At 42.0% G+C, this 12,500-nt stretch overlaps 1 protein-coding gene across 1 annotated transcript in view; it reads left to right on the forward strand.

Moving 5' to 3' along the window:
* The window catches only part of col14a1a (collagen, type XIV, alpha 1a), a 119,993-nt gene that overhangs the window by 15,606 nt on the left and 91,887 nt on the right, over positions 1-12,500 (forward strand).

Genomic DNA, 12,500 nt, shown 5'->3' on the forward strand with positions numbered 1-12,500 from the left:
TCAACAATTCCCACTTGATGTCACTCCCCTTCATGTCACCATCAGAGCCATCTTCCACAATGACAGGTGGGAGTGGTATATATAGGGGGAGTGGTCTATATAGGGGGGAGTGGTGTCTATAGGGGGAGTGGTCCTCTATAGGGGGGAGTGGTCTCTATAGGGGGAGTGAGTGGTCTCTATAGGGGGGGGGGGTGGAGAGTGACGTCCCTATAGAATGACTTCAGTATGATTTCTGCCTTTTGGATGGACATGATGGAATGAATCCCATGTGGAAGTAAGAGTTCACGCAAACATTCTCCCACCGAGTCAGTGTGACATTCGTGGTCTGTGAAGCAGCCGGAGACTTTACATCCAGGGGAATCTGAGGATTATCTCCCTGCTCTCTGTCTTCAAGAGAGTGTGGTGAATGTAGATTAACTGTCCTGGCCACCGCAGATAGTCAAGTCAAGTCAAGAGTTTTAATTGTCACGGCATACAGGTATACAATGAAATGCGGCTGGTCTTGCCCGCGACGATGTGCAATACAGTGGTACAACATATAATAGAATCCAATAAAATACAGTGGTACAACATATTAATAGAATCCAATAAAACAGTGCAATAAACAGGTACATGGTGTGCCATCTCGGCATCTGTACATTAGTATTTACAGAGCATATAGGACATGCTAGGTAGCTTTAGTAGTGCAATACACTGTTCCTGATGTTATACTACTTTAAGTGGCCTTTCCTCTGGCCATAAGTGTGCGTGTGTGCGGCGATGAGTGTTAAAGTGGCTGCTAGTGTGTGAGCGTGCTCAGCGTGCGTGTCGTGTATGTGCTTGTGTGTGGATAGTTCAGTTTCTGTGTCTCTCAATGTTCATTGTTCAAGGCTCTGATGGCCTGGGGGAAGAAGCTTAGCCTAAGCCTCTCCGTCCTAGTAGCTGGGGTTCGCAGGCGTCTGCCTGACCTCAGCAGCTGGAACAGGCTGTTATTGGGGTGGTGGGGGTCTTTCATTATCCTGCAGGCTCTGGATTTGCACCTCTTGTTGTATAGAGCCTGCAGGGGAGGTAGCGCAATACCCGTGGTACGCTCGGCTGAGCGCACCACTCTCTGTAGGGCCTTCTTGTCCTGTGCCGTGCTGTTCCCATACCAGGCATGATGTTTCCGGTCAAGATGCTCTCTACAGCTCCTGAGTAGAAGGACTGGAGTATCTTCCCCGATACTCTGAACTTCCTTAACTGTCTCAGGTGGTAGAGGCGCTGCTTCGCTTTCTTTACTACTGTGTCTATGTGTGTTGACCATGTCAGGTCCTCTGAGATGTGGACCCCCAGGTACTTGAAGCTGCTCACCCTGTCCACGGTAGCCCCGTTAATCGTCAGTGGTGTGTGTGTCTCCTGCTGTCCTCTCCTATAATCCACGATCAGCTCCTTGGTTTTACCAATGTTCAGGAGCAGGCTGTTGTCCTGGCACCAACGTTCCAGTGCCTCAACCTCCTCTCGGTAGGCCTTCTCGTCGTTGTCCGAGATCAGCCCCACCACCACCGTGTCGTCGGCGAACTTCACAATGGAGTTGGAGCTGAACTTGGCCGCACAGTCGTGTGTGTAGAGTGAGTACAGCAGGGGGCTTAGAACACAGATAACCGGTGATTTCTCAAAATGGGTGGCATTCCCTGTAGGGCTGTCTTAAATACTTCGAAGCTTCGAAGCTTTGTTCAATGGGCATGGGATTCGAATATGAAAATAAAATTCGAATATATTAAATATTAAATATTTTTAGCAAAATCAACTCTGCCTCTCTTTGTTAACTACAACAAGCAATGCTGCTTGATATTTAAGATGAGGTCGGACTCGGCACTGACAGATCTGTGTTCATTGTGATGCTTTTATAAAGCCTCAAATGACGGCTTACAATATTTCATGAAAGCAAAGTGTTTCGTTTGTCTAAGATTTATAAAGGTTTAAACTTTACAGCACTGACCAAGTTGAACAAGTCCCCCCCCCAAAAAAAAAAAAAAAAGTAGCCTATTTATAATTATTATTATTTTTTTTTAAATCTCGAAGCTTCGAATTAAAATCGAATCTCGGCCCCGACGCTTCGAATTCCAAAACAAAATTCGAAGGTCAGCACTAATTCCCTGTATAGCAGTGAGTCCCAATTCATTGTCAGTGGTGGTTCGGATCCAGGTTTTGTTTATTGATTAAGGTCTTGCTCTCTGGACTCTGTTGGCCATGTTTTACAGAATGTTGACCAAACTATTCCAAGATCAACATAGGAATATCTCACTTCATGCTCTTCATGCTCTTCATTCTCTTCCACATACGCATGCATCCACACACACACACACACACACACACACACACACACACACACACACACACACACACATACACAAACACTAGTAAATAACAATACACCTCTAGCTTTTCACTGCATCTCAATAACACTGTAAAATAACAGAGCACGTCTAGCTTTTCATCTCAATAACACTGTCAAATAACAGAGCACCTCTAGCTTTTCTAGCCATAAAGACATGCATGGTAGGCAGGGACTACAGGTGAAAACTAGCTCATTAGCTAATTCTGGCACATTTACATTGATGTGGAAACTGAATATGTTGATTAATGTGCACTGTCCCTGGGTAAAATTTTTATAAATAAACTTAAACTTAAGCCATGTTTAGACGGAGAGAGTCTCAACAGAAACCGCAGAAGTCGTCTTGCGGTCTCACTTTTAATTTTGCGTTTAGACTAGTGTTTTGGGAGGGAATTCTTCGTGCAGACGAGGCTGTAAAAGTGTAGTCGACTCGAGACGACGGAGCCCCACTACACTGCCTCAGGTAGTTGAGACAACCAAGCGTGCTGTGAAGACCCGCCCTACTCTGTCTCTGATTCGCAGACTGTGGGTGGGGGGATTGGACCAACGCAGAGTCACTCACAGACAGTGGCTCCAGTCACTAGATGTGATAGCCGCTGGACTGATTCTTGTGTATTTAAAAGTACTGCCAATGTGGTGATTTCCGTGGATAGAATCAGACATGCTTGTTCGCTTTGTTTACGCTTCTAGGCTACTGGCGCATGCCTGTGATGTAAGCAGTACGCGACGAGAGCCTTGAGAACCCTTTCGTCATAGTTTTATGCGGTTTGACTGTTCAGATGATAGCGCGAAGGTGTATCGTTTCTAGGATTTCCACCCAGGAAGGTGGTTTAACTTTTTTGCAGATTCTCTGCCGTATGAACAAAAGGCACATCCGAACAAATATTTTTCCGGATTCACCCGCGAGCGTTTCCGTCTAAACATTGCCTTAAACTTAAACTAGCTTTTCACTGCATCTCAATATTGCCACCAAACCAAGCGTATGGTTCCACAGGTGCTGAGGCTGTAATCAAACAGCGAGACAGAGAGACTCATCTCAGAGCCAGCTGGGTCCCAGCAGCGTTCTGATCTCTCCGTCAACCCAGTGCTGTAAGGTTCAACCAAGAGGGTTTTAAAAGTAACATATTTGAACCCTCGAGACAGAAAACCAAATAGGTTAACCTCTTAAGCCCTAGCCATATTTTACGAAAATGTGCCTAAAAGTACACAAATGCCAGATTGCTCCACTTCTACAATGTCCATTAGCATGTTCTTGGTATCTAGGGAGTCTAGGGACATCTATGGACCCCAGGGAATGTATTCCCAGTGTCAGAAATATTATGTATATTACTATGCTTGAGTACATTGTAATGAACCAAAGGAGAATATCAATTGTTATTACAATTGTTTTCCATCTTTGATGGTGAATAACAGCACGCCAATGAGTGTGAGTGTGAGTGTGAGTGTGTGTGTGTGTGTGTGTGTGTGTGTGTGTATGTATGTGTGTGTGTGCGTGTGTGTGTTTATGTGTGTGTTTGCGTGTGTGTGTATGTGTGTGTGTGTATGTGTGTTTGCGTGTGTGTATGTATGCATGTGTGTGTTTGTGTGTGTTTGCGTGTGTGTCTGTGTGTGTGTGCGCGTGCGCGTGTGTGCGTATATTTGTGTGTGTGTGTGTGTTTGCGTGTGTGTATATGTGTCTGTGTGCGTGTGTCCGCGCGTGTTTGTGTGCGTGTGTGTGTGTAGTGTAGTGTAGGTAACCGTATCTCCCCTGCAACTTCATGCAAATGAATTAATTCAAACCCCTGCAAATGTGCGATATCCTCTCGAGGGCTAGAGATATTGTTTACTATCATTTGCATATATTGACTGTGAACGGGTCTGACATCGAAAGAGTTACAGAATACAAATATCTTGGCGTCTGGCTTGGGGATGAATTTACATTTAAATGCTACAGTCAATCTTTCCCGTGCATTCGGGCCAAAACATGTTCCCTAGTGTACGGGAAGGGAACCAGCTTCACAGTGATTAAGAGAAAGAGGCTTGTTTGAAGCAGCTGAAGTATAAGGGCTAGATCCACAAAGAATGGATTGCACGGTGCTAGTTGCACCCTTACTTACAATTCATTATGAATTGAAAATGGGGGACCCTGATGTAAACAAGACAAAAGTGTGTATTGTGTGTATTGTGTGTATTGAGCCGCACTGTATTGTACCCATTCTGCAATCTGTTAATACAATTTTCATTCAATCAATCACCGTGTCTTGTTTACATCAGGGTCCTCCATTTTCAATTCATAATGAATTGTAAGTAAGGGTGCAACTAGCACCGTGCAATCCATTCTTTGTGGATCTAGCCCTAAGTCTTTATTTGTCATCAGATTAACACACACACACACGAATGCACTGAACCTGGATTAGAGAGATGTTTCCATTGAAAGCTCTAGACGCGGTCCATCGTTCTGCTGTATTACCGGTGACACCAGAGGTCCACCACTGCATCCGAGATGAAGAAGCGAGTCGGCCTTCTGAGAGGCGAAATAAACATCGGTATCTGTTCATCTTCAAGGCCATTGCCAGTAAACTACAACCTTAAATCAAAATGCTTCTAGATTGGAACTATGGACCGTATATGACGCGCTGAAATGACCCAGAGGTCACCAGAGTTCAGACTGAGGCCCAGCTTCTTGGACAGTCCACTATCCTATGGACCATTCAAAAGAAAAACGTGATTACAAATCCCCCTGCTTCAGTATGTAACTGTTTTTCATTTTGATCTTTATTTTGTGTGTTTTGGTCCTATTTATTCAATGTCTAACTATCTAAACGATTTCATTTTCCTTTATTATTATAATTTTTTTGAATATGCCTGTAATCTGGACCGTAGTGTGAGTAAGGGAAATCTCAATGTCTCTGACCCGCTCCCCCTGCAGGCTGCTGCTGCTGCTTAGTGCTGCTCTCACTCAGTCAGTTAAATACAATAAACACATACAGTACAAACGTGAACTCTACTGATGATAAACGAGCAGAGGAATGTGTGAGGAGTGTGAGAGAGAGAGAGAGAGAGAGAGAGAGAGAGAGAGAGAGAGAGAGAGAGAGAGAGAGAGAGTCAAGGGGCTGATGAGGTGAGACACTGAGGAGGATTACTGTCATGGTTGTAAATGAGGTGTTAGAATCAGTTTACACGTGGAGTTAAGACCCGATGTATAATCCAGATGTAGACTAAATGAGGTCTAGATGTAGACTAAAGCTAGATGTAGACTAAAGGAGGTCTAGATGTAGACTAAATGAGGTCTAGATGTAGACTAAAGCTAGATGTAGACTAAAGGGTGTCTAGATGTAGACTAAATTAGGTCTAGATGTAGACTAAAGGAGGTCTAGATGTAGACTAAATGAGGTATAGATGTAGACTAAATGAGGTCTAGATGTAGACTAAAGGGTGTCTAGATGTAGACTAAAGGGTGTCTAGATGTAGACTAAAGGATGTCTAGATGTAGACTAAAGGATGTCTAGATGTAGACTAAAGGAGGTCTAGATGTAGACTAAAGGATGTCTAGATGTAGACTAAAGGAGGTCTAGATGTAGACTAAATGAGGTTTAGATGTAGACTAAAGGAGGTCTAGATGTAGACTATATGAGGTCTAGATGTAGACTAAATGAGGTTTAGATGTAGACTAAAGGAGGTCTAGATGTAGACTAAAGGGTGTCTAGATGTAGACTAAAGGGTGTCTAGATGTAGACTAAAGGAGGTCTATATGTAGACTAAAGGGTGTCTAGATGTAGACTAAAAGGTGTCTAGATGTAGATTAAAGGGTGTCTAGATGTAGACTAAAGGAGGTCTAGATGTAGACTAAAGGGTGTCTAGATGTAGACTAAAAGGTGTCTAGATGTAGACTAAAGGGTGTCTAGATGTAGACTAAAGGAGGTCTAGATGTAGACTAAAGGGTGTCTAGATGTAGACTAAAAGGTGTCTAGATGTAGACTAAAGGGGTGTCTAGATGTAGACTAAAGGGTGTCTAGATGTAGACTAAAAGGTGTCTAGATGTAGACTAAAGGGTGTCTAGATGTAGACTAAAGGGTGTCTAGATGTAGACTAAAAGGTGTCTAGATGTAGACTAAAGGGTGTCTAGATGTAGACTAAAGGGTGTCTAGATGTAGACTAAAAGGTGTCTAGATGTAGACTAAAGGGTGTCTAGATGTAGACTAAAAGGTGTCTAGATGTAGACTAAAGGGTGTCTAGATGTAGACTAAAAGGTGTCTAGATGTAGACTAAAGGGTGTCTAGATGTAGACTAAAGGGTGTCTAGATGTAGACTAAAAGTTGTCCCCAACAAACAGGGAGTTGAAATTGATTGACAGAAACAAAGGAACATTGAGGACTAAAATAACTTCTTGAATTTGACCCTACTGTAAAGAATAATAATAAATAAAAATAAAGAAAGAAAGAAAGAAAGAAAGAAAGAAAGAAAGAAAGAAAGAAAGAAAGAAAGAAAGAAAGAAAGAAAGAAAGAAAGAAAGAAAGAAAGAAGAAGAAAGAAAGAAAGAAAGAAAGAAAGAAAGAAAGAAGAAAGAAAGAAAGAAAGAAAGAAAGAAAGATGCAAATAACAAACTCTAGTTATGGGGATGTCATCAATCACAATTTAAGGAGTTAAAAATAACAGCTTTGAGACCAAAACAAATTTTATAATTTTTTTTAATGTTTAGTGATAATTTCTTGAGATTGATAAGTTTGCTTAAAACTATGTGTTTCCCAGAGAAACGTCTGTTAGCTTGATTTGACTGAACAGCTCCATGGGAAGCGGAATCAGGGATGTTCCAACTAAGATATCAGCTGAAGAAAATGATTATTTACTTGTATATATTTCACCATGTCACTCCTTCTGTTGGGCCTCAGAGCTGCCGTTTCCCGGGAAACTGTTCAGCTACACGTAGATCAAGCAAACTGGATAATAGCCATGTTTTTTTAAGCAGACGTTTCAATGCCAAGACATTTTTCATTCTGACCCAATGTTTTCGTGGCAAAATATCATCCAGTCTCCAAAGTAGGAGCCTTTGATCCAAAAATGAGAAGCTTAGAATAAAGGTAGTCGACAATCAATGAATGAATGAATGAATGAAAACTTTATTAACAGATTGCAGAATGGGTACAGTGCAGTACAGCTCAATACATACAATTGTTAAGGGGATGCAGACCAGAGAAAGACTTTCGTCTTGTTTCCACCAGGGTCCCCCATTTCCAATTCATCGTAATTCATGGATAATGACAAGACAGAAGCAGAAGTTTCGTATTTTTATTTAAAATATTCTTATACTGAACGTTAAGAGCTGTGACTGTTTTTATATTTTGCAATCTTAAAACATTGGATCAACTTGAACGGTTTCTTGGGATTGATAAGTTTGCTTAAAACTATGAATACAATCTAAAAATGTGTTTGTTTCCCAGAGACGCAGGGCTGTTAGCTTGATTTGGTCTGAACAGCTCCCTGGACAGCCTCTCTGCATCAGGGATGTTCCAACTAAGATATCAGCTGACGAATATGATTATTTACTTGTATATATTTCACCAGACGTTTCCCGGGAAACTGTTCAGCTAGATCAAGCGCAGCCGCGTGTCTCTGAGTACGACACAAACTGTAAGCAGACGTGCGCGTATCAATGCCAACACATGTTTCATGCTGATCCAATATTTTTATGGCAAAATATCATCCAGTCTCCATAGTAAAGTAGCAGCTTCTGGTCCAGAAGGCAGGGCCAAATGGAATGTCTCTACTGTGGTCTATTATCTGTTAATTCACTCTCAGCACTGCTCTTTTTGGCTACTTGCTATGTTGGTGATACTAGTAGTTGAACTAGTACTCTACTTTTTCATTTCCAACCTTTATTTAAACTCGAAAAGGCAACTGAGGTATCCCTCATTTACAGTCACATCGAGTGTACATACAGAGTTTTTTTTTAAGTTTTTTTATTATGTTTTTGGTAGGTTTTATTGGCTTTTTACTACCGGGCAGTCCGGTAGAGAGAGAGAGAGAGAGAGGAATAATGGGAGATAGACGGGGAAAAGACATTCGGCAAAGGTCGCCAGGTCCGGGAGTCGAACCCGGGACGGCCGTGTTGCGACGCAGCGCAGTACGTGGTGTGCTACTTGAGCGCCCCGTACATACAGAGTTTTAAGCAAAAAATGGATATCAAATCACAACAATAAGACAAGTCATCATAGCAAAATGCAGATTCACCCTGTTCCTCAGGGGACCTTAAGGACCAGCCAGTCACTTGAACGGGTTCCAGAATAATAATGATGTAGTATAAGGAGGGCCTTAGAAATGAACAGATACCAGTGTTTGTTGTGACAATCCATCAGCGACGACCAAGCAACCTTCTCATAAAGGACACAGTGATGAATATCTATCATTAGGGAGGAATCTGAGGGCAGAGTGGTGTACAGAGTCCAAGCATTTAAGGTTTGAGGCCACAGCATGCCTATAAATTACATCACCATAGTCCAGGACTGATAAGAAAACTGCTTTGACAACTCTCTTCCTACTAATCAAAGGAAAGCTGGTTCTGTTTCTGTATAGGAAGCCAATTTTCTGTCGCAACTTGGAGGCGAGGTTGTCCACATGGAATTTAAATGTAAATTTCTCATCGAGCCACACGCTATTTATATTCAGTGACTCTCTCAATGCTAGAACCACTGAGGCTTTTTTTTAAAGGACAGTAGGGTGTTGGAAGGTGGTTTTGAGGCTGTTTTATAGGAATATAAAAGAATAGATTTCTGTCATTAAAATCTATAAAAAGGATTGTGATAGATTTGTGTGTTAAAGTGTCCAGCCCCAAGAGGGCTTCCTGCACAGGTCCCACCTCCATGGGCTGAGGCCCCACTTGTACTGGGAACCGTGCAGAATAAAAGCAACGCATAAAGTGCAGACATAGAATGAGTATAGAAATAGACAGAATAAGAGCAGTGCAATACAATAGACATAAGTTAGCATAGAGTAAAATAGTGCAATAGTGCAGTGCAATAAAAAATAGTTCTCATCTACAGTACAACAATCACAGCCTGGATGTGTCCAAGCAGCAGAGTGAAGAGGTACGTTTATAGTTGACTTTTGAAAATATTTAGCATGGAAAAATGATCAGCCACCCTTGAGACCTGGGAGAAGACAGAGGGAATCTTTAGGTAGAATGCGGTATTTCACTTCAGATTGACAACTTTGTAATCAGAAGGAACATTTAATATGCGGGCGCTGTAGCCAAAGGACATATTTATTACCTCTCTCACTACGCGTCACGCGATATGAAGATCAATACACGTCACTGTGGGACAGCTCTCATCGCTGCAGACAGCCGTGCTGTGCTCTCGCTCAGGTCTTCTGTCTCTGGTGCTGGACGAGGGACAAGAGAGAGCCTTCATTCTGCCGGTGCTGCAGAAACAAACAGAGGATTACAAACTGGAGCGTCAAGGACGTCTCTGTGATGAATATCTCGAGTCTCTGTTTGCATTTTACTATATTATGCACTTGTATTTTGTTGCTGTTGCATATTGAGTCAGAAAATGAAAACTAAATTGCATTAGCATTCACTCACTCACTCACTCACTCACTCACTCACTCACTCACTCACTCACTCACTCACTCACTCACTCACTCACTCACTCACTCACTCACTCATCCACCACCAAGGATTTCTACATTTAAAAAAGCCCCCCTCCACCCCCTCACTCAGTCACGGTCCCTGCGATCCTCAGATACTGGTCAGCTCTCCATTCCCCGAACCAGACTCCGGACCTTTGGGGACAGAGCTTTCAGCGTGGCAGCTCCCACCCTCTGGAACTCCCTCCCCGCAGAACTCCACATCGCCCCAAACTCCTCAAAACCCACCTCTTCAACTTGGCCTTTAACAAATAAATTCCCACTTGGAATGTGTCCTTGTTATATTTTACCTCCATATTACAACATCAATAATATTTCAACAATATTATCATACTAGACTCACGATATTGTAATATATTGCCATTTATTATCTTTTTTTTCAACTGCAAATCATGTCCCTAACAGAAAACATCTGTAATAAAAATATATCTATCTAAGAAGATAACGTTTTCAGTCTGTTCACCTCATTCCATTTGCATCCCATATTGCAGTAAAATGGGATTGACAAGCAAATAAATAACTATTGTTTTTTCCCCTTCTTTTTATACTTCCAAATACCTTCCATCTATACTTGGTGTCAGTGTATCAATCATTTACCATTGGCATTTACCATTTACCACCAATGGTGGGAGTCTAACTGATCAGGAACATATGAAGCAGACAGAGTTATCTAACCTCTCCTCTAGCTAGCTAACCTCTCATCTAGCTAGCTAACCTCTTCTCTCGCTAGCTAACCTATCCTCTAGCTAGCTAACATCTCCTCTAACTAGCTATCCTCTCCTCTAGCTAGCTAACCTCTCATCTAACTAGCTAACCTCTCATCTAGCTAGCTATCCTCTCCTCTAGCTAGCTAACCTCTTATCTAGCTAACCTATCCTCTAGCTCAGTGGTTCCCAACCTTTTTCCCCCCAGGGACCCCCAAACATCTCTGATGAAATTCGCGGACCCCCTCCTAATAAGATACCATAAAATACTTTTTTTTTTTCATTTTAATAACAAACTGCTTATACACAGGCATATGCATCACAATTAGACCCACTATGCTTCTTTGACTTGTGCCTTCAATCAACAAATCTCATCTTGCACCATATGCATTTCAAAATGTTTGGCCAATATTCAAATGCTGTATTCATCCTCTCAAATCAGGCCCTAATGGTGAACGGTTTGCATTTATGGAACAAATCAATGCAACAAATTAAACTAAATATGAGACAGGAAATTCCAATCAGTAGCAGAGAGAATCTGTCCTAGCTGGGTTTAATACCTTTTTTTTGTCATTTTAATAACAAACTGCTTATACACAGGCATATGCATCACAATTAGACCCACTATGCTTCTTTAACTTGTGCCTTCAATCAACAAATCTCATCTTGCACCATATGCATTTCAAAATGTTTGGCCAATATTCAATTTCAAATCCTGTATTCATCCTCTCAAATCAGTCCCTAATGGTGAACGGTTTGCATTTATGGAACAAATCAATGCAACAAATTAAACTAAATATGAGACAGGAAATTCCAATCAGTAGCAGAGAGAATCTGTCCTAGCTGGGTTTAATACCTTTTTTTTGTCATTTTAATAACAAACTGCTTATACACAGGCATATGCATCATAATTAGACCCACTATGCTTCTTTGACTTGTGCCTTCAATCAACAAATCTAATCTTGCACCATATGTATTTCAAAATTTTGGCCAATATTCAAATCCTGTATTCATCCTCTCAAATCAGGCCCTAATGGTGAACGGTTTGCATTTATGTTGAATGAAGTAAGAATCCACTGCAGTAAAAATATCCTCACCTCGAGTGGTGGTAGTAAGGTTGACTGACATGAGAATGTCCTGCTTCAGATCCTCATTTTCGATATATTGCACATAAACGATGAGCACAGCCTCGTCTGCGACAGTTGTAGTTTCATCAAGTTGTATGGCAAATGGACCCTTTCTAAGCTTTTCTGACAGCTGCTGCTCGCAATCACTTGACATCTTATCAATTCGGTCTTTCACTACATTGTTCGAGAGTGGTACTGATTTTAGTTTATCCGCCACCTGTGGGCCGCACAGTTTCTAAACCATTTTGATGCAGGCTGGTTTGATGAGCTGCTCGCCAATATTGTGCGGTTTCTTTGCTTTTGCAATTAAAAGCGAACACTCAAAGGAGGCTTCGGTAGCCTTCTGTAAATCACTGCCACCCCTGCTCCACGCTACTCTAACATCAACAGGCTTGTTCGCCTTGAGAGACTGTTCTTTCCTCCGAAAAAAGTCCGGATCCTTCCCAACGGTTTCTGGGTGCTTAGACGCCTGATGTCTCTTCAGCTTGCTGGGCTTCAGGCTCGAGTTTGCCAACTTTTCTCCACAAATCACACACTCAGGTCGTTTGTCTGGTCCCTCAGTGAAGCCCATGGTGATGTAATTTTCGCGATTGCTGTAGGTCCTAACTTTTTTTGCAGATGAGCTGCCGTCATCTCCTTTTCGTTTGTCACACATTTTCGCCTCTGGCGGCTGACTGCAGACGAGCCGAGAAA

This window comes from Notolepis coatsorum, assembly GCF_963971535.1.
Source record: "Notolepis coatsorum genome assembly, chromosome: 19".
NCBI lineage: Eukaryota > Metazoa > Chordata > Actinopteri > Aulopiformes > Paralepididae > Notolepis > Notolepis coatsorum.